The sequence below is a fragment of the Equus przewalskii genome, chromosome 1 (genome assembly GCF_037783145.1).
Source record: "Equus przewalskii isolate Varuska chromosome 1, EquPr2, whole genome shotgun sequence".
NCBI lineage: Eukaryota > Metazoa > Chordata > Mammalia > Perissodactyla > Equidae > Equus > Equus przewalskii.
The window spans coordinates 167,602,103-167,629,879 of NC_091831.1; the positions used below are offsets into that span (position 1 = coordinate 167,602,103).

The following is a 27,777-nucleotide window of genomic DNA, read 5'->3' on the forward strand; positions in this document are numbered from 1 at the left end:
CACACACACACCCAGATAGATAGTGTGACAGTTAATTGTGTGTCAGTTTGGCTGTGCTGTGTCCAGATTAACATTATTTCTGGGTATGTCTCTGAGGTGTTTCTTGATGAGGTCGGCATTTGAATCGGTGAGCTCAGTAAACCGCCCTCCCCATTGCGGGTGGGCATCACCTACCCACTGAGGGCATGAACAGAACACGAGGCAGAGGGAGGAGGAATGTGCCCCTTTTCCTCCTGCCTGCCTCAGCTGGGACCTCGGTCTCCTGCTCTCGGACGAGACTTACACCATCAGCTCCCCTGGTTCTCAGGCCTGCAGACTCAGAAGAACCCCCCACCAGCTCTCCAGGACCTCCAGCTCGCAGACAGCAGATCGTGGACTTCTAAGCCACATAATCCTGTGCCCTGTTCCTCATAATAAATCTCCATGTATACAGCCTTGCGTCACTTGACGAGGATACATTCTGAGAAATGCATCGTTAGATGATTTCGTCGTTGTGCGAACATCATGGAGTGCGCTTGCACAAACCGGTATGGGATAGCCTACTACACACCTAGGCTGTATGGTACTAACCTTATGGGACCACGGGCGTATGTGTGGTCCATCATTGACTGAAACGTAGTTATGCGGCACATGACTCTGTGTGTGTGTGTGTGTGTGTGTGTGTGCGCGCGTGTGTGCGTGCGTGTGTGTGTGCTGATTATACCACATACAAATATATATATATCCTATTGATTCTGTTTCCTTTTCTCTGGAGAACCCTGACTAATACAGATAGATGATAATTAGATAGATAGGGAGGGAGAGAGACAGACAGACAGATATAACCAGAGAGCAATCATTTCAAAGCAGGCATGGGGCAGCAATAGAAGTAATGATTGTGCCAACCATTGATGGGGCATCTTGCTGTGCTGGGAGCCAGCCAGCCCTTTACACACGCCCCGGGGTCGTGGCTAGACAGGAGAGACACTTGAAAGGTGCCAGCTCCAGAGTTAAAGCGTCCCCCTTCAGCTCTTCTGGATGTGAACACCTCCAGCGACTCCTCGCCCGTATGCAGCACCTCCTTGGTTTCCCTGAAGCGCATGAGAGAGAGAACTGACTCACTCGTTCAGACATGTGTAATGAGCAGGGGTGAGAGCCAAGAGAAGCCGCTTGAGGAAAATCACTCTTAAATTAGCAAGAAATATGGGAAAACCAGCACTCCGGGGACTATCTGGAGCTCCTGGGAAGGATATATATATCCTTTTCTACATCTATATTTGTATGTGATGTATTCCAGCATCTATATCTATCTATCTATATATGCTTGTGTAGAGAGAGAGAGAGATTTATTATGAGGAACCGGGTCAGGTGATTATGCGGCTGAGAAGCCCCATGATCTCGTGTCTGAAAGCTGAAGGTCTGGAGAGCTGCCCGAGGTCCTGGGGTAAAAATAAGCGGTGCCACTAAAGCCCACACCCACGCTCCCGGGGCTGCCCCATCCCAAGCAGGTGAGGTGGCAATGAAGGCAGCGACCACTGTGGGTTCTGCCAACTCCCCACTAGACCTGGACACGACGGGGAAAAGGGTATTTTCCTTCTGGTTGGAGAGAAAGAGTTCAGTGGGAAGACAGCAGGTGGCTGGAAGAAAGACAGCAAAATAACTGTCATGTCAAAAGAACCACAGATTCACAGGAAGTAGCCTACAGGAGGTAGATGACAACCTCAGGCCCTACTGCAGACTCCAAAAAGGCCACGAGAACAGGGTTGCCTGAGGACCTGCCCAGGTGACATTAGAGGCATTAAGCAGCAAGCCGTATGTTTTATACTATGCTGGTGAGCCTGAACATTCAAGATGCATACTTTCTCCCCTCTGGCCTCACTACCTCTCCATGAGATAGGTAATCATATACCCAGTTTACAAATGTAGAAAACTGAGGCAGAGAGAGGTTTTCTAATATCACAGGTATAGACAGGCAAGTCGTGGTGCTGGCATTAGAAGCCAAGACTATGATCCCAAAGACTTGCCCTTCAGCTCACTTTGCCGCCCATTTGCTTAGCAGCATTTGGATTATTGGGATGAAGGCCCAGAGATGTGTAGGGAGACAAGTGATGTGTTAGTGTGAATTCTGTGCCATCATAGCTTATTTATGAATAGCAGGATGGGGTCTGACATCAAGGGGGCCACATCCTTGATCCTTTGTATATGATATACTTCACCTGCCCCGGGCATGAGACTATGGCTATTGCCTTCACAATGAGACTGCTCCAGCAAGAACCTTGAGTACCTACCTCTTGTTTGGTCCTCTCTGAGGGAGACTGACATATTTACTGGCCCTGCTACCCAACACATGGACTGTAGCACATGACCTCCCACCTTGGCCATCAGTAACTGGACTGGAGTGGCACCTCAACCTATAAACTGGCGTGGGGCAATCTCAGCTCAAGAGAGAAATTCCATCTGAACCAAAAGATCCTCTCTCTTAAGGAGTTTGCGGAAAGGAGGAGCAGTCAGCGGCAAGTGCAAAAGCAGAATGACATTCAGAGGCAATCAGAGCCGAGGGAAGTCCAAGTGGCTGAGTGTGGGTGGTGGTAGAGAACTAGAGTTGATTTAGCGAAGTCCTGATATTCAAGGGAGAAGAAAAGACTCTGCCACTTGAGTTACGAGGCATCCGGATTGACATTTCAGGGACTGAACTCTTTTCCAGACTCACGAGGCCTGGTGACAGGACTGCTCCTGGGTCCCCATGGACCTGGCAGCATGGTTGCAATCTGCATCTATGTGAATCCTCATGGTGAAGCCACCCGTTCTCTGAGTTAGTCTGGGTGAGTCTGTACTCATGCAGCTGGCAACTATCAAAACAATTACACTGTTCAACCAACAATAAACCAGGGTCAGTTTCTATTTCAAAGAAAATATTTTGGGAATGGTCGCTCCTTCCAATACAACCTTGAGACTCAGCAGTGGCGAAGCGGGAAGTAGACAATAGCAGCAGACGGCTCGGGTTATGGGGAGCACATTGGGCTTGGCTTGTCCGTGCTATTGTTGCCTTGTTAGTGTTCTTGGTCCTCAGCCCAAATCTCACAAGCACTTCTCTTTAGTCTCCACATCTCCATGAACTTATCCACACTCATGACTTTGTTTTCTATCTGACAATGAGATTCTGACACTCCTGGGAGCTGGGCAGCAAAAAAACACTGATTTAAAAAGACTGTGACATTAGCTGGAGCCTTCTACAGCCGTCTCTTTCTTGATAACATCACCATGTCTTTTGTTGGCTTTTGTCTACTTCCCTGGGCCAAGCTGTGACCAAAGGTAACAGTGGCCTGGCCTCCTTTCCAGCAGGATGGAGCAGAACATCCCAGCTGGTCAGGATCTGCCACTGGAGTTGTTACTTTCTTCTGAATTTTAACAAACATGACTGCTCTCCCACTTCCAAGGCACGCTGCTGGCCTTAACCAAAGACCATTTGGTGCTTTTCTCAGGCCTGGGACTTTGGATGGCTGTGGGCCTAGGAAAATCTCAGTGACTCCTTAGCCTGAACTCTGATTTATTGCCGTTAATTGGAAGATCTGAAAATATTTAAAATTTTATTTTGAAGAAAATAATGTTTCTTCACGTGTGAGACTGTTAATGTATCATTCCTAAGAGTCTCTCTTCACCACTCCAGATCTTGACAATACGTGTTACAGGACCTAAATGACAAAGGTTTGCAGTATACAAACTTACCTACTCGTTAAACCCTAAGGTGTTACTAAACTGTGAGCCCCTCCAGTATAGTATCAAATTTTTATTCCTCTCAGTCTTCCCACTATCTAGCATGACACTCGGTACATGAAAAAGGCTCAAAGATGATGGAATGATGGAGGGAGAGAGAAAGGGAAGAGGAGAAAGGGCTGAATAAATGAATGAATGAATCTTAGGACCATACATCAAAACTGTGAATTTCATATTACAAAATCTCCAAACACACTCATCACCAGGTAAAAAGGAGAGGAGGCCCCGACTGCCTCACTCAGTCCTGACGTTTCCTGACCACCACAGTCTTCTTTCAGGTCAAATTACCCTTTGAACATGTAAATTTTCTGATATTAAAAAAATAGGCTAAACCATCAAAGTCCTCAACCCCCAGGCAGGACCAGAGCTGACCTGCTTGTGTCTATAACACTGTGGCTATAATCTTCACGTTTTTTAAGGAAATATTTGGAGGTGTCACTGGGCTGTGTGATCTTACTGGATGTCCTCTTCAATGCCCGCCCCCCTAAGAATTATTCTAGGACAGAGTTCCTCTGGCCATAATAAGTACATGAATTGCTTTTAAGTGAAAATTTAAATGTTAAATTATGTAGCTAAAACTCCTAAAAAAAAAAAAGAAAAGAAAAGTGACTTACTAGCCAAACAAGCTCTATTTTAAGAATTGGCAACGTCATTATCTAGTTTTTCCAGTGTGGCTGAAAAATTGTACATACTGCACTTTCAACGACTTCACTGAAGTTCAAAATCAACATTATCAACATGCAAAGTAAAAGCTCATTTTTATTGAGAAGATTTCCACAGAAGTCACATGTCTGTGAGTTGGTTTTCCAGCAGGAATGACCTGGATGAGGTGAACACTGAAAACTTTATCCCTGATGCTGCAGGATGACATTCTGTAGGTAAAGTCATCTCTAAGCTGGCAGAAGGCCAATATAATTTATACAGAGAAGGATACTCCTACCACACACATGAAGGACAAGTAGAGGACCCTCATGGAGTTTATATTCGAAAGAGAAGACACAGAAAATAAACAATGCATTTGATAAATTATGTATTATGTTAAAATATGATAAATTCTATTGGAAAAAGAAGTTCTGCAAGGTCAGGGGTGGGAAATGTGTTGGGAAGAGCAGTACCAAGCAGTCCAGGGCTCGCTTTCCTGAAAAGGTCAGGGTTGGGCAAAGACTTGAAGGAGATGAAGCTTTGAAGAAATTGAAAGAAGCTGTGGGATTTCCTATATTGACCTTAGCATACAGGATAAACTAGCCCCTCTGAATTCCAATAGAGACGCCGGGGCTACTGACAAGAAGAAAGGTGAACAATCCTAGCATTTCTTTGCTCTTCATCAGGGTAGCACGCTGGCTCCACATTAGACACTTCGCATTGTTCCCAATCGTGCATTCACAGTTGTTAGTGAGCAGGGATGTACGCAGGTGTCCTAAGGATGAAGTCCCTTCTCTCCACTGCCCCAGGCTGCCTCTCTAGTATTTTTGGGTCCCTAGCATCATCCTCCATGGACAATTGTAAGGGAAGCTTTAGTAGGTTCATTCTTTTTTTTTTTTTTTTTTTTTTTTTTTAAGATTTTATTTTATTTTCCTTTTTCTCCCCAAAGCCCCCCGGTACATAGTTGTATATTCTTTATTGTGGGTCCTTCTAGTTGTGGCATGTGGGACGCTGCCTCAGCGTGGTTTGATGAGCAGTGCCATGTCCGCGCCCAGGATTCGAACCAACGAAACACTGGGCCGCCTGCAGCCGAGCGCGCAAACTTAACCACTCGGCCACAGGGCCAGCCCCTATAGTAGGTTCATTCTTAATAAATAAATTTCTACATCCATACTTGAGATACAGTAATGGTGATGAAAATTGATACCAGGGCATATTTCTATATTCACAAAACCAAACTTTCATCTGAGAATTTTACCGCTGAACAGACTTAAACCATATCCACACTTGATAATGGTAAGTAGAGCAAGTGATCACTCAACACTATCTTAGTTCGGGATGCTGTAACAAATTATCAGAGACTAGGTGGCTTAAACGAGCAACACTCATTTCCCACAGTTCTGGAGGCTGGGAAGTCCAAGATCAAAGTGCCAGCAGATCCGATGTCTGACAAGGGCCCACTTCCTGGCTTGTAGATGGCCATCTTCTCATTGTATCCTCAATGGCAGAGAGTAGAGGGAGGAAGAAAGCTCTCTCAAGTCTCTTCTTCTAAGGGCACTAATTCCGTTCCTGAGGACCATGCCCTCATGACCTAATTACCTGCCAAAGGCCCCACCTCCTAAAACCATCACATAGGGGGTCAGGATTCCAGTAGATGAATTTGGGGGGGACACATTCAGTCTATAACACCATAAAAAATCATTTTTAACAATATGGTAAATTTGGGTTGACAGCAATTGTATAAATGCCTGTACACTTTGGATTTCATCATATTTACACATCATTCGGATATGGCTTGTACTTTCAAATTTTAAAAACCCTTTGTAGGGCTAGCCCCGGTGGCCTAGTGATTAAGTTCAGTGTGCCCTGCTTTGGCAGCATGGGTTTGGTTCATGGGCAAGGACCTACACCACTCATAGCAGCCACACTGTGCTGGCAGCCCACATAGTAAAAAATAGAGGAAGATTGGCATGGACGTTAGTTCAGGGTGAATCTTCCTCAGCAAAAAAACAAAAACAAAAAAAACCTCTGTAATGTTCTCCTTTCTCTTTGGGTGTCCATCAGGGTTGCCAGACATCTGGTTAATCTTGGCCCACACCCCAGGGCCACAGGCTGAAAGTCAAAGCCTTCCACTTCTCTAGTGTTCCCCTTGTAGGTGTTCTTGCAGTTTCCTTCCTCTCACTGACTCCACGTTCCCTTGTCTGCCCTGGCTGCCCTCTTCAACCCATGAACCTATGTGCATTCAGAGCCCAGCCCCTATATTGTGTGTGTGTGTGTGTGTGTGTGTGTGTGTGGTAAAACACACAATACAAAATTTTCCATTTTAAACTGTACAATTCAGCGACACGAAGTACATATACAATGTTGTACAACTATTACTACCATCTAGTGCCAGAACGTTGTCACCCCAACAGAAACCTCAGAACCATTAAGCAATCTCTCCACATTACACACTAGCAACCACGAATGTGCTTTCTGGCTCCATGGATTTGCCTATTCTGGATATTTCATATAAATGGAATGATACCATATGTGGCCTTTTGTGACTGGCTTGTTTCACTTAGCATTGTGTTTTCATGTTTCATCCGTGTTGTAGCGTGTAACAGTACCTCATTCCTTTCAATGGCTGAATAATATTCCACTGTATGAACGTGCCACATTTTATTTGTCCATTTGCCCATTGATGGACACTTGGATTACTTCTACCTTTTGGCTACTGTGAATAGTGCTGCTACGAACATTCATGAACAAGTGTTTTGTTTGAACACCTGTTTTCAATTATTTCTCACATTAAATTTTTTTCTTTTTTAAAGCTACTCATTGCAAGCATGATATGAAGTTGGTAAGTGTACTGATGATGTGGAAGATGATGAGAAGGAGTCAAGAGGAGTCACATTACAAAGCAAGCTGCCTTCCATCATCTCTCTCACTTCAGATCCTCGGTCTCCTGCAGGCGCTACAGACAAATCTCCCATCTTTTTACTCAGATTTGTTCTCTCCGCAATGAGGTCCCTTGAGGTCTCATTTCTTTTTCACCCAAGAAAGTTCGTCAAGGAAATTCTTCTAAAGAAAACAGCTCTTTTGCTGAAAGGGATTCTGCTGAATATCATTTTCTTCATCTTGTTACATAAGGACCTTTGCAGAACTGGCATGAGGCAATAAGTGGATAAACCCAAAAGCCAGAAAGCACACGCCAACATGGGTTTCTTATGACGAGGGAAAAGACACTCAGTGGCAGCACAGGTAACTAATTTCTGCCCCTCAGGTAACCCATTAGTTAAATGTGTAATAATAGTCAATGAAATGGGGACCTAAATCAAGGAAGGTATCTATGGGGAATCTGACATAAAAAGAAAGTAACAGAGTATAAAGCTCCCAAACAAATCAAAGTGGTGGGGTAGTCTAGCTCTTTGTCTGAGGCCTAGGTCCCCAACACGTTTCTTAGCATCTGTACTGTCCTTGTCTTTCCCTACAGAACAGGGAAAGGACAAGATCACCAGAAAATCTAGGATCTAGCTAGAATCAAAATGGAAGAGTTACTCAGCATGACACAGATACTAGAATGGAAATGTTCCAACAATTGTACATTCAACTACAGACAGTCCAAACACTGATTGAGTAGCAAGAAAGAGTACAGAACAACTTTCCTCTTGAGTTTAATACAACAAACTTGTTGATGCCTACTGTATGCCAGACACTGTATGAAGCATTAGGGATACACTAATGAATCAACTTTGGCCCATCCCTCAAAGGATTCCCATTTAGTAGAGAGAGAAAGACATCCAAACAAGCAATTATAAGGTTATATGATACCAGACTGAACAGAAGTTAGTGGAGAAGGTAGAGAAGTACAGGGAAGATAGAAGACAAGCACGTGACATGACAGGAGGGGACTGTTAATTGCGCATAAGCCTTTTTGAGTCCATCTCTTCCATCTCCTTTGTTGTAGCCTTATTTCAACCCTCATGACTCTCATCTAATCATCTGAATTTATTTGCTAACTGGCTTCTAGCCTCTTAGGCTCTCCTCCCTACAGTTTACCCTCCACTCTTCCACCAGGCTTACCCGTATAAAATTCTAATTTGATAATAACGACCACTCACTGAGCATTTTCTATGGATCAGGATTATGTTAAGCATTTTAAATACATTATTGCATTCAATCTTTACCTTATAAATGAAGAAACTGAATGACAGAGTTAAATAATTTACTCAAGATCACCTAGTTAGTAAAGTTACTGATAAGGTAAGTGGGAGAGCTGAGATTCAAAACCAGTTGTGCCTGAACCTTCTTTTGTTCCCCTTAACTACTACAATACATTGCTTCCTCCATCAGCCAACATTCTTAGTTGTGTAGAACTGACTTAAACAGAAAAGGAGTTTATTACAAGAATATTAAGTGTAGTTCTGCTTCCACTTAAAATGTAAAAAAACACTAGACACCCTAATAATACAGAAAACTGAATAATTTAGTGTACAAATTTTATCTTTTATTGAGCCTATTAGATCACAAGGACTTGCTAAAAGCTTCAAGTAGAGGACATACACTGAGAAAAGCATCCCAGCATTTGGGGCCACTCATTAAACACAAGGTGATAGCAATCCACCACCAGGGGAATTTGAAGTCTGTGGTGCACTGCAGGTAACCATAGAAACAAAACCCAAGCCCATCTAAACTACTGACTAGATTGACTCAACTCTCCAGAGTAGTAGCCTGACAGATAAAGTGTGCCCATTTCTGATTTATCTCATTCTCTACTATTCTATACACAGTGTCCAGCATCCAGTGAAAAATTATGAGTATTACAAAAAGCAAGAAAAGACAACTCATTTTCAAGATACAAAGCAGTAAACAGAATCAGGCCCATAAATAAACCAGATGTTAAAACTATCACAAAGGAATTTTAAAATAGCTATAATTAACTTATTAAAAGATCTAATGGAAAAGGTGAACAATATGCATAAACAGATGGAGAATTTCAGCAGATAGATGGAAATTAATTTTTTAAAGTCAAACAGAAATTCTAGAAATAAAAATATGATATCAGAGATGAAATATTCCTTGAATGGGTTTATTAGAAGACCACACACAGCATGCAAAAGAATTAGCAAACTTGAAAATATGTAAATAGAAATTTTGCAAACTGAAGCACAAGGAGAAAAAAGAGTGAGAAAAAAAGAGCATCTATGATATTGTGGAACAATATCAAATAGGGTTAACTGAATATCCAAAGGAGAAGAGATAAAGAATGGGGCAGAAGAAATATTTGACAATAGTCATATATTTTCCAAAATTAATGAATCACAGAACCAAGAAGCTCAGAGAACCCCAAAAAGAATTAATAAATTTAAAACACACACATACACACCTAGACACATCAGAGTTAAACTGTGGGAAATCAATGTTAAAGCGAAAAGCTAGATAGCAGCCAGAGAAATAAGAAATATTACATAATAAAGAAAAAGGATAAGATATACATCAAAATTTGTCAGAAAATATGAAAACTGGAAGATAATAGAAATGACATTGTTTATGCACTGAAATACCGCAAAAAAAGGTCAGCTCAGAATTTTATACCCAGCAAAAATCTCTCAAAAATAATGATTAAATAAAGGCTTTTTTAGACAAACAAAAACAGAGAATTCATTGTCAGTCCTGATGCACTATGAGTGTTAAAGGATATTCTTCAGGTAGAAAGACTGATACCAGGTGGAAATTTGGATTTCTACAAAGAATTAAAGAGTCCTAAAGATGGTAAAAAGTGTAGATAAATTTTTAAGAGTTTTTTCCTTACCTTTAATTTTTTTTAAAGATTATTGATTGCCTAAATAATAAATACATATTGTGAAGTTAATAAAATATGTAGAAGTGAAAAGTAAAATAATAGCACAAAGGATGGAAGGGAGAAAACAAAAGTATCCTGTTATAAGATAAATTATTTGAAAGTTAAGCATGAAAAGTCAAAGATGTATATTGTGAACCCAAGAATAAAAACTTTAAAAAAAGTACATGTAATTAATAAGCCAATAGCAGAGACAAATAGAATTACTAAAAATACCCAATACATTTGAAAGAACACAGGAAAAGAAAATAAAAGCAAAGAAGAGATGGGACAAGTGGAAAACAACTAGGAAGGTGGTAAATGTAACTCCAACCACATAAATGATTATATAAAATATACATAGTCTGATACAATTAAAAGGTAGAAATTGTCAATTTGAAAGAAAAAGGCATCTATAAGGATGTCACTTTAAATATAAAGACATAGACATATGAAAAGTAAAAGAATGGGAAAAAGATATACTATGCTATGTGACCACTACTCAAAAGGAAGCTAGAGAGATTAGACCAAAGTCAAACAAAGTAGACTTCAGAACAAAGAATATTTCCAGAGGTAAAGAGAAGCATTATATAAAGATAAATGGGTCAATTCATCAAGAAGACATAACAATCCTAAATATCTTTGCACCTAATAACAGAGCCTTCAAAATACATAAGGGGTGACTGACAGAACTAAAAGGAAAATAGACAAATCCACAACTATATATGGAGACTTCAACACACTCTTCTCTTAGTATTTGGTAGAATAAGAACCAAAAACAATCAGCAATGATATAGGTGAGTTGAACAGCACCATCAACTAACTTGATCTAATTGATACTAATAGAATACTCCACTCAGAAGAAACGTTTTTTAAGTGAACATGGAACATTCATCATGATAGACCATATTCTGGAGGCATAAAACAAATCTCAAAAAATTTTAGAAGACTGAAATCATAGAAAGCATATTTTCTGAACAGATTGGAATTAAATGAGATATCAGTAACATAAAGATATCTGGAAGATTCCCAAAGATTTGGTAACTAAATAACCCATTCCAAGATAAACCTTAAGCCAAAAGAGAAATTAGTAGATATTTTGAATGGAATGAAAATGAAAATACAACATATCAAAATTTGTTGAATGCAGCCAAAGCAGTGCTTGAAGGGAAATTTATAGCTTTAAATGCTTATATTAGAAAAGAAGAAAAATCTTAAATCAATGATCTAAGTTTCTACATTAAAAAACTAAGAAAAGAAGAGCAGATTATATCAAAATAAGCAGAAGGAAGAAAATGATAAAGATAAGAGCAGACAGCAATGAAACCAAAAAGAGAAAATTAATACAGAAAATTCATGAAACCAAAAGCTGGTCGTTTGAAAAGTTTAATAACATGTATAAACCTTTAGCTAGACTGATCTAGAAAAAGGAAGGAAGATACAAATTATCAACATTAAGAATGAAAGAAGAAATGTCAATACAGATCTTACAGATATTAAAAGAGTAATAAGGAAAAATTAGGAACTTAAAGCCAATAAATTTGATAACTTAGATAAAATGGATGATTTATTTGAAAGACACAAACTACCAAAGCTCACTTAAAAAACAACAGATAACCTGAATAACCCTACATTTATTAAAGAAATTGGATCCCTCATTTTAGAAAGTTCCCACAAAGAAAACTTCACGCTCAGATGATTTCACTGATGAATTCTACCAAACATTTAAAGAAGAAATAATATCAATTCTACACAATCTCTTCCCAATTCATTTTATGAGCCCAGCATTACCCTGACACCAAAACCAGGCAAAGACGTTATAAGCAAAGAAGACTAAATATGAAAAGTCCTCAACAAAATATTAGCAAACTGAATCTAGCACTATAAAGAAAGGACATCACGACCAAGGAGGGTCAAGGCAAAGTTGGTTCAACATTTGAAAAATCAACCAACGTAGTTTACCATATCAACAGAAAGAAAGAAAAATTCCATGATGATCTCAATAGACGCATAAAAAACATTTGATAACATTCAACATCCATTCATTATCAGCAAACTAATATAAATAGCATGCCTGAAACTGGTAAAGGACACATACGAAAACCTACAGTTACCATCATACCTAGTGGTGAGAGACTAAATGCTTTCCCTTTAACATGGTCTGTCCTCACTGTTTCCATTCAACAACCATCAAGCAGAGGTCCTAGCTAGAGCAATAATAAGACAGAAAAGGTATCAGATTAAAAAGGAGCAAATATAACAATGTTTATTCACAGATGACAAGATTATCTGCATTGAGAATCCCAAAGAATCTGTAACAAAGAGCTACAAGAATTGAGAGAGGAGTTTAGCAAGGTTGCAAGATACAAGGTCACTATGCAAAAATCAATTGTATATACTAGCCACGAACCATTGGAAACTGAAATTTTAAAACGATATCATTTATAAGCACATTACAAAACATGAAAAATTAAAACTACCATGAGACACTACTACATACCTACTAAAACGACTAAAATTAGTCTGACTGACAACACCACATGCTGTTGAGAACGCAGAGTGACTGGAACTTTCATACTTCGGTTATACCATTTTGCGTTCCTATCAGCACTTTGGAAAACAGTTTGGCAGTTCCTTACAAAGTGTAACATATATTTACCATATGATCCAGAGATCTCATTCCAAGGTATTTACCTAGTAAAAATAAAAACATATGGGGGCCGGCCTGGTGGCACAGTGGTTAAGTTCACACACTCCACTTCAGCAGCCTGGGGTTTGCAGGTTTGGATCCTGGGAGCAGACCTAGCACCACTCATCATTCCATGCTGTGGCGGCATCCCACATAAAATAGAGGAAGCCTGGCACAGATGTTAGTTCAGCGACAATCTTCCTCAAGCGAAAAGAGGAAGATTGACAACAGATGTTAGCTCAGAGCCAATCTTCCTCATAAAAAAAAAAAACCATATGTCCACACAAGGACTTGAAAATGAACGTTCACAGCAGATTTATATATAATACCCAAAATCTGAAAAGAAACCAACTGTCCATCAACTGGTGAATGGATAAGCAAATTGTGATTAACCAAATATTATCAGAATATTATTCAATAATAAAAAGGAATAAACTGATACACACAACAACATGGATGAATCTCAAAAGCATCATGCTAAGTGGAAAAAAAAAAAGTCAGACACGGAAGTCTCATCTTATACGATCCATTTATGTGAGTGTTTGGAAAAGGCAAAACTCCAAGGACAAAACGTCAGATGGGATCAGGGGCTGAGACTAGGGGAGGGGATTGATCACGAAGAGGCGTAAGGGAACTTTTTGGGGTGATGGAAATAGTCCATATCGCAGAGTATTGGTTATACACTGAAATACACTTGTCAAAACCCATTGAACTACAAACTTAAGAAGGGTGCACCTTACTATCAGTAAGTTATACCTCAAAAGAAGGAAGGGGGAGGAAACAAGAGAGGGAGGGAAGAAATGAATGAATGAATACTGAGCCAGACAGCTCACAGGATCTCTTGGAGAGCTGGGGAACCAGGTTTGGAGGCTAAGTAGCCAGCAGCAATGCCCAAAATCATGCTGGGGAGACAACGAGGTAAAGACATCATTGCTGCTGCTGAGCAGAGATACCACAGTTTCCACCAACACCCTGAACCAGTGGACACTGGGCCCTGACCCTCGGGTGCTCGATCCCTGCTGCCTCTAGAAACTGATGGCTCCATCACCAGAAATGAATTTTGCTGGAGGGTCCTGCTTCTTCATGTCACCGTTTAAAGTCTGGAGTGGAGATCTCTGATTGGCAGAATCTAGGTCATGTGGCCATTCCCTAACTGAAAGAGAGCACATGACACTTTCAGCCTCCCCAGTGAGGGCAGACTCTGCATCATGAGGTGGGGAATCCTTCTAACCCAGGAAACGGGTTCCCCGCTGTCTCTCCAGCATAATTCTTTGCTGAGTAGCCAAGAGGAGTAAAAACGTCTACCATACGTCCCACATTGTGACCCTGATTAAGGATTTTAGATGAAGGCCCAGTGCTTATAGGATAAAACCTGAACTCTTCACTTGCATTCAAAGCCTGACCCTGATCTGTTTTCCTCAATGCCTTCTCTTGCCCCACCACCGGACTGGCTCTAATTACTGGAGAACTGTCACTGCCCCTCTCAGGTCCTTCATTTTCATGGCTTTGGGACTCTGCTGGCCCTGAAACGTCCTCCTACCCCATCTCCATCTGAGAAGCTCCTACTCACTTGTCAAAGCCCCCTTTAAGGAAACCTTGCCCAAAGCTACAGGCAACACGAACGGGGCCCTCTCTACACTCTGCTCTACAATAGCAATTAGTAGGAAGGACATTAAGAAGTTCTCGGTGGATGAGAATGGCCTTCCTCCGAAATAAAAGGAGAGAAAGATACACTTTAGAAATAAAATAAAAAACATTTAAAACTCTACTCACATAGTCAAAAGCAACAAATTTTTGATGTTTTCCAGAAATTCTGACCAAACAGATGACCTTTGGCCTAATATCCTTATTCCGGTGTCCTGAAGATTGTCCCTGAACAAATAAGTTAAGACCCATCTGAAAACTCTCACTAAGCCAAGAAACACAAAGAAACGAAACACCCTCAGGTCCCAAAGGAGCCCCAAGCCAGACCCAATCTAAGCCTGAGGCCAAGATGGGAACACAGTACGTAGTTGAAATTTGTTGTGAAATGCTTCTCACTGATAACTAGCAAGGTCAACAATCAGATTGGAGGTCCTAAACTACTCCCTTCAGAACAAACAAACCAAGGAAACAGATCTCACAGATATACCTGGCCTGACACTGAAATGACTGCCTTGGGCTTACTTCTGTCCCCCTTGACTGCCCCAGGCAACATGGAGATGGGGAGGTCCAGGCCAGAGCATTCTGGGGCTGGTGTCCACTGGAAGCCCACAAATTCCTGGTGCGGAGGAAGGGTCCCATTGCTTCCCACGTTTCACGTCCCCACGCTGTGTCACTGGTACCTGGGCTGGGTGAGAACTCACTGACAATCAACTCCACCTAACCTGGCCTCAAATCAGCCTTGTATTCCTCGCTCTGTTTGGACATTCTTCCCTCTACAAAGATCCCTTCACAGTATCTGATTCTGCCCTCCTTGTTTAAGATGGCAGGGTGCCCTTTGCTGTCTTTCATCTCTGCTTTTCCCTCTACAGAAGCCTTTTGAGCACAGAAGCTTTTTGAATCTCTTATTTGTGGACTTTTAAGTTTTCAATTCCATTTTTAAGGCTTCTTGAAGTCTGTAATGAAGTCCCTCACTGCCCAACGCATATTTCATGGCGCCCTCTTTCCAGGTGGGCTGTGATGATGCTAATTTCAACTAACTGACAGGCTGCTCGCAGAAACTGATGGCCAAGAAGCAGTAAGAAAAAGGGAATCGGAAAGAGAAATGGGTTCGACGCCAAAGAGTCAGGGTGGGCACTCAGAGAGACGGAGGGACCAGGTCAGGAGCCGGAGGACCTACTCTGCCACACATGGTCCCAACTTCCACAAAGGGGCGTGGTGGCTGCCTCCCTAGGCCACCCCTGGCTGTCCACCTCGTGTGAGGAGAGCAGCTCTCAGGGGCAAGAGACCATCCAACCGACCCAGCTCCCGACAACCATTCCTAAGAACTTTCAGAGCAGAACTTTTGTTTTTTTGAAAACAACAACATTTTTTTACCACAAGGGAGAAAGGCTGAAGTTATTAGCAAAGGAAAATCCCAGGAGATTTGGGATTGCTTTCCCAAACAACCTCTCCAGGCTTGGGAACACGTCCTGTACCCATTTTGTACCCAGAGAGAAAAACTTTTTATAACCTTACAAAAAAGTTACATAAACAACACTATCCCCTTTGTTGGTTTCTTTTTATAAAAGGATTGTTTTGAAAATAGATAATTTTACTGATCCAGGAGCCAAGAATTGTTGCTGTGTCTCAAGGAGCTGTTGGATGCCCCTTCTGGCAGGACGGTTTGTTTGCCTAAGATTATGCAGCTTGCTGGCCCATAAAAATGAGCTCCCCCGTGCGCTGGGACTGGACAGAGCTGCATCTGCGTGGGGCCGGTTGGCCCCAGATCTCAAGGAGCACCAGGCTGTGCACTACCCTCTCTCTCAGGATGTCATCAAACTGAAGCTCTCCCTTAGTGAGGATTCAAAGGTGGATGCGAGTGGAGGCGTGAGAACGTCTTTACAGGCAAGCTGACCAAGTAAACGGTACACACAAATGGAATTTACAACCCGACAGTGTTAAGAGGCATCAGGCAAAGAGAGAAAAAAGGGGAGAAAAGGTAAACTGCGAGGTAAAACACATCAAGATAGAGCTAGCTGTCTTGAGGCTACTTCCGGTAAAAAGACAAACCAAAGAGGAAACGAAGCAAGCTCCCGGGGAACAGTGGTTTTCAACAGGCACACTCCCCCAGAACCTAGTTAGGTCTACTCTACCTTCCCTCCCCCGTCTCCACCGAGATGTTTCCGACTAACCTGAGGAAATGGTTACAGAATCGATGCTGCTCTGAAGTTCGGTTCCTAGTATGCAAAATAATAGGACATAAGCTAGTGGGGAGGGAACTTGAAGGGTGCGAAAAACATATGCTTTGTGTATGTAAAGCTGCTTAAAATAGAAGTACAGAAACTTCTACAAATGTACACTCCTCGAGCCCATAAACACAAAACGAGTAACTCTGAGAGAGAGGACCAAGGCTATAAGCGTCCTTCAAACAAGAATGCGTCTCGCAGATGCTCTTGGTGAGGCAGCATCTGAAAAAAATTCTCCTCCACAATCCCCAGGCTCTGCGGCTTGAGTTTTCCTCTCTTGAATTATGGCCACTCAGAACAGTAATTTTGATATTAAATGTTCTTCTCCAACAAAAAGATGAAAAGCAAATCTATGAGAAGTTATGTACAGTGTATAATGCCACGCGATGTTTTTAAACCCACACGTTCAAAGTTCAATTTTTCTACGCAATACGACCTCAAAAATAACCAAGTCCTTTCTTTAAATATGGAAACTTCTGGGAGGTAGAGACTGTTCCTTGCTCTGATCCCAAGGTCAATGGCAAAGCCTGGCTCAGAGCAGAGCTCAAGAAATATTAGTAGAATTATCCTTAATCTGAACAAACATACACAAAGTTACAACTATCTACTCCCACTCTCGGGACAATGCCCTTCCTGCAAACACTATCAGCAGAGTAATTTTTTGAGCAGAGGGGAACATTTTTAAATTGGGCAACAACGTTTAAAGAATGAGCTGAGGGTCTGTACTTGTTGATTTACAAAAACACATCGATTTTATTCATTTTGAGCTGAGAATCAGCTTGGGAACATGAGAGGAGGCAGAAATGTGGGCATGTTGCTTCTTGAGAGACCCTGCCAGTCAGCCACTCCTGCACCTCCACACAAGTGCATTCTTTGCTGTTTTTCTTGGAAAACCATGAGAGTGCGTGTGCAGGATGTCTTATCAGCTTCCAGGTGGAGGCAGTGTGCCCGGCCACTTCAAACAGGGAAGCGGGGAAGGGGAGGGACCTGCCCATAATGGGACCCAGGATGCGCCTGCTGGGCGACAGCACTTCCAGATACAATCCCGGATTATTTCCATGTCACCTGGACTTCCCACTGCTCCCTTTAGTTTTTAAAAGATCCTTAGTAAGGCACATAAGGAAGGGTTTTGTTTACCCTTTACGGGAATTAAGTGAGAACCAACAAATAAGTTGCACTTCTCACTCTATCAAAGCTGAGTTAACCCTTTGTGATCACACTGATTGAAACGGAAGAAAAGAAAAACAATCGTCCTCCAGTCTAAAGCAGATGTGCGTTCTGTGAGGATTTCATCCTTACACCGTGTTTAAAGCGCTACTTTATGAAGATCTGAACTCATCCGCCTCTCCCTTTCTCCCTCGTGTTCAGGATGAACGTTTTCTTCCTGTGCCCCTTCCACAGGCAGCAAACTTGCTGGGGAAGGAAGGCACGTTTCTGCCTCTTCCCTGATACTCTCATGTTTGTTTTGGTTCTTATTTCTTCCATCATTGCCACTGATGCTCTGGGATTTCCCTGAGGACTGCTCTTCTGAGCGTATTATTTTTCTGACACCTTTTAAGTGGTGTGCCCTCTCACACTGAGAGAAAATTATTCCTGCAGCCCTTCTCCCGGCAGCTTTAAAATCCACAGCAACCTTCTGAAAACAACACTTTCCTTGATATGTCAATAGAGTAGAATCTAGCAGTCATTCACATACGGTGCTGAATTTTGAGCTGGTGATTCCCGTGTGTGAGTATGGCTGAATTCCACTGTCTTGAGTCTTCAGACCTACTTTGCTATTTTCTGCAGGGTTGCGATGAGCAGCCTCCTTCCAATCCCAGTTTAATGCTCAGAAGGCCCTGAAAGCCATGCTCCTTTCCTCTCTAAAATCCCAGGAAAAAGTCCCCTGGATTAGTTTCTCAGTATCAGTGGTGGAGAAACTTTCTTCAGACTACAAGATAGTTGGGGCGATGTGATCTGTGCTACATAACAGGTGGAGGAAAATGGCAAGGAGTGATATCAAGGCCTTAGGGAAATTTTGGACACAATTTGCAGAACTAGACTTGGAGAGCTACTGACAAAATTTGCTTGTTCATTTGTTCACACATCTAGTCACATATTCTGAGCGCACACTCATTGCCATACATGGTGTTGGGGGCTGAGGAAGAGCTTCTATGATTCATCTGCCAGCAGAAAAATCTTGCCCAGCATCGTCTGATTGCATGTGGGAAACTCAGAGCTCTCTGATTCCATCCGCACAACTACACTCTGGGGTAATAGATTTTATTTAATAAACACTTTCCGTCTCCCTTGGGACTACAAGTTTGCACGTTTCCAAACACCGACAAAACAGTTTTCTCTTTAACCTAATGAGATTGTCAAGACACTCTGAAATTGCCGTTTTGTTGCCTGTATACAGACTGGAACACAAACAAGGGATCAGGGCCTTTTGGTGCATCAGCTTGGTAATAAGGACTGAAGCCTAAGGCCAACTATGGTCACATAGCACCCAGCTCCTGTGAGGACTTGGCCAGCAACGGCTTCTGGTAACACAGAGCTAAACGACAGTAAACTCTGCTACACAGGCAGTATATTGTCCAGAACACATCGATCATCCAAAAAATATGAAGTCAAATTAAGACAGCCAGAATTCCCTTTGAAAGGCCAGCAGACAGCATGGCGCCAGTATGGTATCAAGCTCCAGACCAATATCAACTTCTATAAATCAGTGGCAGCGTCTAACCTCTCCTGGTGCAGAGTAAAACTTGGACCCACCACAGATGACACATCTGACTTCTTCAGAAGTTCCACTTGTGTCACCTTTCAGCACTCCTGAATACTAAATACCAGGACTGATCCCAAGTCACTTAAGTTCTGGGGTGTGATTGGTCTACCACAATTGAAGCCACATTTGTTAGAGTGTAAGTCCGTGGACTGGACAGCCACAACACAAAACCATGCCAGGAGCAACCTTTGGAGAGTTATTGGCTGGGAGAGGACACGAGGAAGCTTTCTGAGTGGTGTTTACAGAATTGATACACACACACACACACACACACATACACACACGTGCAATTTCTAACCAGCACAGTATCAATTTCACATTAATTGCTTCTTAGAGAACTAAAAAGTTTCAGTTGGGTTTCTTGGTAGTTTTCTTTGGGTGGTGGACACATCTTAATCTCTCACTCTGCTACCTACCATCTTTCTACTAAATACCTCCCCAGCCTCCCCCTCGCCACCTCACTGAAACAGCTGATGAGTGAAAGCAAAGACTGAGCCAAACCAACCAGGGTATTATGAAATCATGTGGACAAGAGCTTAAGAGCATATCTCTGCTATATGATTTTTCCCCTTGAGGAAACTGGAAAATAGTCATGCACTTACTGTAACGGAGTAAGAAGTCTTTTCCAAGTTCCCAGGTCTTCACTCAAAGGCTCTTCTGCTAGATAAGGGCAAAGGAAAGAGATTTAAAGCTAAGCCAGGCTAAACTACTTTACCCATAAGGCATTCCCAGTAAAGCCTGCAACCTCTGACAGTGAGTTGTAAGTTACAAATTAGGAAATTAATGACTTTCACCTGTTTTTCTAGGGGGAAAAGAAAGCACACTGATTAAGACATAATGCCTGATTGTATTCAGGTGCTCTGTTTAGGAATCACAGTCCTTAACCAAAAAGTGAACGGGATTTATTTATTTTTTAAACATTCCCACAGAGTGAAGTTCAGTACAGGAAAGAGATGGGGAAAATGGAAAAACAAGTTCACAAGTTTGCTGCTTTCAATTTGCACTGAATTCATAATTTTGAAAAACCCATGTATGAGGTTTCATTAGATAAAAGCTAAAATGATAGCAAAGTTAATACATAAGTTCACAGTGAAAAAGTCCAAAGGTAATGGTGACTGTAAATTCCATTAGAGCTCATCTAGTTCATTCACTCCAACTTTACAGATGAAAAGAACAGAAGTCATATCTATGGATTAGCACAAACCACAGGCAATGCAGTGCCGTTGTCAGGCAAACACAGCAAGCCTAACGCTGCCCAAAACCCAGGGACCTCTGAAACAGCTTCCCCACTACACTGTCTTTGCCATCTTTCCAAAGCTACATCTGCTTTGTGGAAGACTTGAAGATGGTCCAGGAAGAGAACAAAAGTTCCTGGAAGAATGGAAGGAGGGGCCACAAAGAAAGACGAGAAACAAATGGAAGTAGAGCAAACAAAAGGAATGCCGATGATGCTGGGTAATGGTTTCTCTGACGTCCCAACAGCTAAAGATGTGCCTCTCTATGCATGTAAGGAACTTTGTAACCATCTTACCTGCATACAAGTGTATACTTCTGCAGCATTAAATACATTCACATTGTTGTGCTATCATCACTACCATCCATCCACAGACTCTTTTCATCTTGCAAAATTGAAACTCTGTATCCGTTAAACAGTAACTCCCTAATGCCGCCTCCTCCCAGGCCTTGGAACCACCATTCTACTTTTTGTTCTACTGCGTTTGACTACTGAAGTTACCTCACATAAGTGGAATCATATAGTATTTGTCCTTTTGTGACTAGCTTATTTCGCTTAGCATAATGTCCTCAAGCTAACGGATTATTTTTAAGAAGGCGTTTAACAAGTATTAGCTGAGGATGCTGACCAGCTGTTTTCCATCTTCCATAGGAACGGAGAAAATGAGTTTAAAGGGCAAGGGTAGAAAAAGCTGTTAGATGCTGGAATATAAACTCTTTTAAAGAAAAGACTATGCCTTTTCTTTAGCACTTAAAGAAGTGCTATAAACAACGTGTTAACACACATTCAGTTGACTTATTTCCTTATGATAAGATCTCAAAATTATGAAAGCCCTAATGGAGCCTCTGATTGTAATGATGTGGGAACTACTAAAGAAATAGAACATATTGCCCTTTTCCTTGAAAAACACAATTTACTCTAGGAAACAATATACCTTTCTTCAAGTTCTTATGGTACTTACCATTTTTACTACAAACCAGGGATGGCAAATAGCTTTCAACTCAAACGCCAACTCTTATAAACTGTCAGAGGCTGCCTGAAGCCCTGTGAGCGATTCTGAGCGCAAGATGGGGCACAGAAAAGACACTGTGATGAGCTATTGTTGTTTGTCGTGGGTCAAGAAGGGACAGACAAGGGCAAGAATGTCATATTCTGGCCATTCCTGTCAAAACTCTTGTACTTTGTCAAGCATTATTGATTGCTTAACACCAATCCCTATGTTTCCTGTTTGTCCCTCCAGCTAAAATGAGCTTCAGAATAGTCACCAGTACTGTGTCTTCTACTTATTTAGCATTCCCACAAAATAGCACAGTGTTAGGAACTGTATAAATACACAATAACGTGACAAGAAATAGAGAGAAGGCTTCTGGGAAGGTGGCAGAGTAGAAGCACCAGGAACCTGTCTCCCAACCTGGACGACAACTGCACTGGCAGAGCGTGTCTGACGTATCTATTTTGGAATTCTGGAGTCTATGGAAGACTTGCAACTTTCAGGGAAAGACTTAGATGGTAAATCGCAGTTCATTTCAGTCCATTTCAGCTCTTATCACAGTAGCAGCTACCAATCTCCCATCCTCAGCCTGTGACCAGCAGCTGCACGTTTTCCTGGAGCAGACTACACACAGCTTACAGGAGTTAGGATCCCTGTCCTCCAAATATGAGGGATCTGTGCTCTGATCGCTGATTACTGATTGCTGCTTTGATCACAGAAGTGCAGACAAAGAGGCCGGCAGCCCTTGTTGTCCCTTTGTTGCAAGCCCCCTCCCTGTGGCTACAGTAACTCCCAGGGGAGTTAAAGGGCCAGCGTCCTTCCCTCACCTCTCTCATTTTTCTCTTTTAACCCTTTTGGGAGGCAGACTAAAGACTAAGATATTCAAAAATAACTGCATATATGGGGAAATTAGAAAATGACCACACATGCCCAGGGAAAGGCTCGGAAAAGATGTGAGAAGACCTTAAGAGAGAGAGAGAGAGAAAGGGGCTGAGAGATATTGAAGAAATAATGACTGAAAATTTCCCAAATTTCATGAAAGATATGAATATAAACATTCAAGAATCTCAACGGACTCCAAGTCAATGGACTCAAAAAAACATACTGAGACACATTATAACCCAACTTTTGAGAGTCCAAGAGAGAATCTTGAAAGCAGGAAGAGAAGAGCATGCATCACTTTCAAGGGATCCTCAATAGATTATAAGATTTCTCATCAGAAACTTTGGAGGACAGAAGACAGTGAACCAATACATTCAAAGTGCTAAAGGAAAAAAACTCAACCAAGAATTCTACCTCTGGCAAAACTGCCCCTCAAAAGTAAGGGAGAAATTAAGACATTCCCAGATAAACAAAAGCTAAGGGAGTTTGTTACCCCTACACTTGCTCTGAAAGAAATGCTCAATGGAGTCCTGCAGGGTGAAATGAAAGGATGGTAGACACTAACTCAAAGCCATGCAAAGAAATGAAGATCTCAATAAGGGTAAATACACGAGCAGTTATAAAAACTAGGATTTTGCAATAACTTGTGTAACTCTACTTTTTGTTTTCTACGTGGTTTAAGAAACATACATTTTGGAGCCAGCCCTGATGGCCTAGTGGTTAAAGTTTGGTGTGCTCTGCTTTGGCGGCCTGGGTTTGGTTCCCAGCTGTGGAACTACACCACTCATCTCCCAGTAGCTGTGCTGTGGCAGCAGCTCACACAGAAGAACCAGAAGAACTTACAACTATACACAACTATGTACTGGGGCTTTGGTGGGGGGGTGGCGTGGACAAAAAAAAGGAGGAGACTGGCATAGATCTTAGCTTAGGGTGAATCTTCCCCTGCAAAAAAAAAAAAGAGAGAGAGAGAGAGAGAGACATACATTTTTAAAAACTTATTTGTCCAAAAGCTGGTATTATTATAACTTTGGTTTGTAACTCCACATTTTGTTTTCTGCATATTTTAAGAGACTAATGTATTTAAAAGAATTGTTATTTTATGTTTTGGGGCACACAATGTATAGAGATGTAACTTTGTGACATCAATAACAGAAAGAGGTGGGGAACTGTAAAGGAGCAGGGTTCTTTGTTATTGAAGTGAAGCTGAAATTCAAATTAGAGTCTTATAACTTCAGGAAGTTAAATGCAACCTTCATGGTAACCACAAAGAAAATATTTATAGAATATACACAAAAGTAACTGAGATAGAAACTTAAATATTTCATTACAAAGAGATAAACTCAACACAAAAAGAGACAGTAATGCAGGAAATGAGAGACAAAAAAGTTCTAGGCATATAGAAAACAAATAGCAGAAGACAAAAATAAGTTCCTCCTTATCAAGAATTACTTTAGGGGCCGGCTCCGTGGCCGAGTGGTTAAGTTCGCACGCTCCACTGTGGCGGCCCAGGGTTCGGATCCTGGGTGCGGACATGGCACCGCTCGTAAGGCCACATTGAGGCGGTGTCCCACATCCCACAGCTAGAAGGACCTGCAACTAAGATATACAACTATGTACGGGGGGGTGGGGGGGGGCGGGTTTGGGGAGATAAAGCAGAAAAAAAAAAAAGATTGGCAATAGTTGTTAGCCCAGGTGTCAATCTTTAAAAAAAAAAAAAAAGAATTACTTTAAATGTAAATGAATTAAATGCTCCAATCAAAAGACAGATTGTCAGAATGTATAAAAACACATGATCCAACTATACGCTGTCTACACGAGACTGATTTGAGATCCAAAGACACAAGCAGATTGAAAGTAAAAGAAAAGGACAAAAATATTCCATGCAAATAGTAACCAAAAGAGAGCAGAGGTGGCTATACTAATCTTAGACAAAATAGACTTTAAATCTAAAAAGTTTACATGAGGTAAAGAAGGATATTATATATTAATAAAAGTTTCAATACAGCAAGAAGATATAATAATTATAAACACTTATGCACCTAATGAAAGACCAAATAGGATTTATTCCAAGAATGCAAGGATGGTTCAACATATGAAAATTGATCACATTAACAGAATGAAGGGAAAAAACCCATATGATCATCTCAGTTGATGCAGAAAAAGCATTTGACAAGATTCAACATACTTTCATGATAAAAAACACTCAACAAACTAGGAACAGAAGGAAACTCCCTCAACATAATAAAAGCCATATATGAACACCCACGGCAAACATCATACTCAATGGTGAAACACTGACAGCTTGCCCTTTAAGGTCAGGAACAAGACAAAAATGCCTGCTTTCACCACTGCTGTTCAGCATAGTACTGGAAGTTCTAGCCAGAGCAACTAGGCAAGAAAAATAAATAAAATGCATCCAAACTGGAAAGAAAGAAGTGAAATTATCTCTGTTTGCAGATGATAGTGTCTTATATATAGAAAACCCTGAAAATAACACACATACACACACACAAAACACACAAAAACTGTTAGGGCTAATAAATGAATTCAGCAAAGTGGCAGGATACAGAGTCAACTGACAAAAATCAGTTGCATTTCTATACACTAACAATGAACAATCTGAAAAGAAAATTATAAAAACAATCCCATTTACAACAGCATGAAAAAAATAAAATACTTAGGAATTAACCTAAGCAAAGAGGCGAAACACTTATACAACGAAAATTACAAAGCATTGCTAAAATAAATTAGAGAAGATATAAATAGATGGAAACACATCCCATGTTTATAGACTTAATATTGTTAAGATGTCAATATCACCCAAAACAATCTACACACTCAGTGCAATCTCTGTCAAAATCCCATGGCATTTTTCTCAGAAATAGAGAAACCCACCTAAAATTCATGTGAAATCTCAAAGGGCCCTGAATAACAAAATAATCTTGAAAAAGAAGAAAAAAGCTGGAAGACCCACACTTCCTGACTTCAAAATTACTGAAAGCTGTAGTAATCAAAACAGTGTAGTGCTGGCATAAAGACAGGCATATCGATCAGTAGAATAGAATAGAGAGCCCAGAAATAAACCCTCACATATATGGCCAAATAATGACAAAGGTGCCAAGACAATTTAATGGGGAAAGGACGTTCTTTTCAACAAATGGTACTGGGAAAACCGGGAATCCACATGCAAAAGAATGAAGTTGGACCCTTTACCTAACACCAAATACAAAAAATTAACTCAAAATGGATTAAAGACCTAAATGAAAGACCTAAAATTATAAAACTCTTGGAAAGAAAACGTAGGGCAAACCTTCATGACATTGAATTTGGCAATAATTTCTTGGATATGACACCAACGACACAGGCAACAAAAGAAAAAATAAACAAATTGGACTTCATGAAAATTTTAAAATGTTGCGCATGAAAAGACAGTATCAATAGAATAAAAACACAACCCACAGAATTGGAGAAAATATTTGCAAATCACACATCTGATAAGGAATTAATATTCAGAATATATAGCAAACTCCTAAAACTCAACAACAACAAAAACAACCCAATTCAAAAATGGACAAAAAGACTTGAACAGACACTTCTCCAAAGAATATACACAAATGGCCAATTAGTACATGAAAAGATGCTCAATATCACTAATTATTAGGGAAATGTAAATCAAAACTACAGTGAGATACCACCTCACACCCATTAGGATGGGTACTGTCAGAACAACAGAAAATAACAAGGATTGACAAGGATGTGGAGAAACTGGAACTCTTGTGCACTGTTGGTAGGAATGTAAAATAGTCCAGCCACCGTGGAAAACAGAACAGCAGTTCTTCAAAAAATTAAAGATAGAATTACCACGTGACCCAGCAATTCCACTTCTGGGTAGATACTCCAAAGAACTGAAAGCAGAGTCTTGAAGAGATCCTGGTACACCCATGTGCATAGCAGCATTATTCACAGTAGCTAAAATATGGGAGCAACCCAAGTGTCCGTAAAGCAAAATATGGTATACATATACATTGAAATGTCATTCAGCCTTAAAAAAGAAGGAACTTCTGAAGCATGCTACAACATAAATGAACCTTGAGAACATTATGCTAAGTGAAATAAGCCAGTCACAAAAAGAGAAATATTGTAACACTTAGAGCATTAAAATCATCGAGACAGAAAGTACAATGATGGTTGCCAGGCACTGAGAAGAGGGGAGTTATTGTTTAAGGGATATAGAGTTTCTGTTTTACAAGATGAAAAGTTATGGAGATGGATGGTGGTGACGTTGTACAACATTATGAATGTATTTCATACCACTGAACTGTACTTAAAAATTACTATGATGGTACAGTTTATGTTACGTGCATTTTACCATAATTTAAAAAATTACAGATAAATCACATTTTATTTATCCATCATTTGTCCAGTTAATGGGCATTTGGGCTGTTTTCATGTTTTTGACTGTGATAAATGATGCTGCTATTAAAATTTGTGTCCAAGTTTTTGTGTGGACGTATGTTTTCGTTTCACTTGGGCATATACCTAAGAGTGGACTGGTTGGGTCATACTGTAATTCTGTGTTTAACCTTTGAGAAACTGCTAGACTGGTTTCCAAAGAGGCTGCACCATTTTATAGTTCCACCAGCAGTGTACGAGAGTTCCAATTTCTCCACATCCCCAACACTTGTCACACTATTGTCTGTCTTTTTCATTATAGCCAGGCTTGTGGGTATGAAGTGGCATCTCATTGGAGTTTTGATTTGCATTTCCTGATGGTTAATGGTGCTGAGTATTTACCAGTGCTCCTTTAATCCCAGTGAAGTACGGACAGGATCTCAGAGATTTGAGAGAAAACAATCTGCAAATGGCCCATTGGCAGGTTGCTGTGGGAGCACATTTACCTGTGCCTTCAGGGGCTTCCCAAGACGGGCACACAGTAAAGGCAAGTGGACTCACTCATCTCCTTCAGCCCCTGTGACCTCATCAATTTGGGTTCCAGGTCATCACTTCTGATCTAATACACGAATTGGTCACACGTTGCTACATATTACATCCCTTACACCCTGCTCAAAATGATAAAAATGAAAAAGACAAGAAGAAGGTTTGGCACTTTAGAAAGACACTCCATAGGAATT

At 41.0% G+C, this 27,777-nt stretch overlaps 1 long non-coding RNA gene across 2 annotated transcripts in view; it reads right to left on the bottom strand.

The window, feature by feature from the left end:
* Nucleotides 1-27,777, bottom strand: part of LOC139077923 (uncharacterized) — a 91,924-nt gene that overhangs the window by 20,769 nt on the left and 43,378 nt on the right. For both annotated transcript variants that reach the window (XR_011530594.1, XR_011530591.1), the window contains exon 2: nucleotides 20,141-20,198. This is a non-coding gene — a long non-coding RNA (uncharacterized lncRNA). The remainder of the gene's footprint in view (nucleotides 1-20,140; nucleotides 20,199-27,777) is intronic.